The sequence below is a fragment of the Penaeus chinensis genome, chromosome 23 (genome assembly GCF_019202785.1).
Source record: "Penaeus chinensis breed Huanghai No. 1 chromosome 23, ASM1920278v2, whole genome shotgun sequence".
NCBI classification, from domain to species: Eukaryota; Metazoa; Arthropoda; class Malacostraca; order Decapoda; family Penaeidae; genus Penaeus; species Penaeus chinensis.
Window position 1 is genome coordinate 16,857,658 of NC_061841.1, and position 2,500 is coordinate 16,860,157.

The 2,500-nt window shown below is 20.4% G+C and overlaps 1 protein-coding gene across 1 annotated transcript in view; it reads right to left on the minus strand.

The window, feature by feature from the left end:
- Positions 1-2,500, minus strand: part of LOC125037493 (alpha-amylase 1-like) — a 16,443-nt gene that overhangs the window by 4,110 nt on the left and 9,833 nt on the right. The window lies entirely within an intron of this gene.

Sequence of the window (2,500 nt, forward strand, 5' to 3'; positions counted from 1 at the left end):
TTATCATTATTATGATTATTATTTTATCATTATTATTATCATTATCATCACAACATTCATCATCTTAATTATCATTATCATTATTATCGTTAGCATTACTATCATCATCATTACATTTATCATCTGTATATCAATTTTCAATCGTTTTATTACACATATTATTATTGTTACATCACTTGAGTATTATGAAGCCATTAACATCGATAAACGAAATGAAATAGACAAATAACAGGCTTATCAAAACATGTAAAAACATTTATGAAAGCCAATCCATATTACTAAGTAAAATTCCAGTAAAATCCAATAAATATCAGAATGACGTTTCGTTTTGTAAGTTATCTCGATGCTTGAATAAGGGTTATTGGGTTACGTGAGTAAGGCAAGATTATTTAGATATCGTATATGATTATTTATTGTTAATCATGAAAAAATTCTGGAAGAAATATTTTACCTCATAAGATGAAACAAGGTCATGGTAATATGAATCTTAAAAAGGGGAAGTTATATGTTGAAAATAACAATTCAATAATAGGCAGCTTTTAAAAATATTGAATGATCATTCTAAGTTCGAGTATGGGATGATTTAGCAATAAGAAATGGCCACTTTAAGTTAACATGATTTCTCTGAGTTGAAGTTAACATTATGTTATTCCGCTCAAGTGAAGTAAACAATCCTAAGTTAATATTATATATATCACCAAACAGAAATGATCAATTTAATTTGAATCAAGCCATTTTAAACAAAGGGAAGCAACTAAGGTGTATTAATATTAACACAACTCAATTTTAGCGAAAGGGAAAGACGACTTTAAGTCAAATTGAGATATTTCCGACAAGGTTAACCGTCATTTCAAATTAAAGATTAACATTTGATCTTTGTTACAAGGTCAGCTTATGTCAAGTTAACATTTTGATCAGCTCAGGGAAGTGATTAGTCAAAAATAGTAATTTCAGCTTGACGTGACAAAGACTGTAGTATTTATTATAGAATTCCCCTGTATAACATTCAATTTAAAAATCACAGCGCATGTATTTTGATAAGCTGTTTATGATTCATCACATTAAAGATAATCTTTCACAACACATGCATTTAACTTCATTTCCATTGATGAGATAACGACCCGCTTTTACTGAATTAAAGGTAATGACAAAAATCAGAGAAATAAAATGATAAAAGAGAATAACAAAAATTAATAATCAGAGTTGCAAAAAAACGATGATGATGATGATAAAGATGATGATGATGATGATGATGATGATGATGATGATGATGATGAAGGTAATATGATAACAATAATGATAATAATAATATAATAACAATAATGATGATAATGATAGTAGTTATTATAATAATAATAGTAATAATGGTGACAATAATGATAATATAATGATAATTATATAATGATGATAATAATAACAAAAATAACAATAATAATGATGGCAATGACTAATAATAATAACAATAATGATACCAAAAGTTATAATAATAATAATAATAATAACAATAATAATAATAATAATAGAATAATATTGATAATAATAATTATAGTAATAATTTAAAATTATACTCTTATTACTATTATTACTACTACTAAAACTAATAATAATAATGGTGATAATAATAATGATAATAATAATAATAATGATAATGATAATAATAATAATGATGATAATAATAATAATAATTATTATTATTATTATTATTATTATCATTATTACAATAATAATGACAATAATAATACTAATAATAATAATCATAATAATAATAATAATTATAATCATAATAATAACAATAATAATAATAATAATAATCATAAGGAGAAGACGAACAATGATAAGGATAATGGTAATAGTGATAACGATATCAATAATAGAATTGATAATGATAATAAAAAAGAAAAATTATGATAATAATGATAATGAAAATAATAATAATAATGATAGTAGTAGTAGTAGTAATAATGATGATAATAATAATAATGATAATAACAATAACAATAATAATAATACTATTCATGATAATAGTAATAATGATAATAATGATAATAATAATAATATTAACAAAATAATAATAATGATAATTACAATAACAATGATAACAATACTATTAACGATAACAACAGTAATGATAATAATAGTAATATTGATAATAATAATAATAATGATAATAATAATAATAATGATCATAATAACAATAACAATAATAATAATAATATTGATGATAATAGTAGTAATAATAATAACAATAATAATAATAATAATAATAATAATAATAATAATAATGATAATAATAATAATGATGATGATCATAATAACAATACCAATAATAATAATACCATTGATGATAATAATAGTAATAATAATAATAATAATAATGATAATGATAATGATAATAGTAATAATAATGATGATTATTATAATGATAAAATCATTATGATAATGATAATAATAATGATAATAATGATAATAGATACAGTTATAATAATTGTTATAATAATAA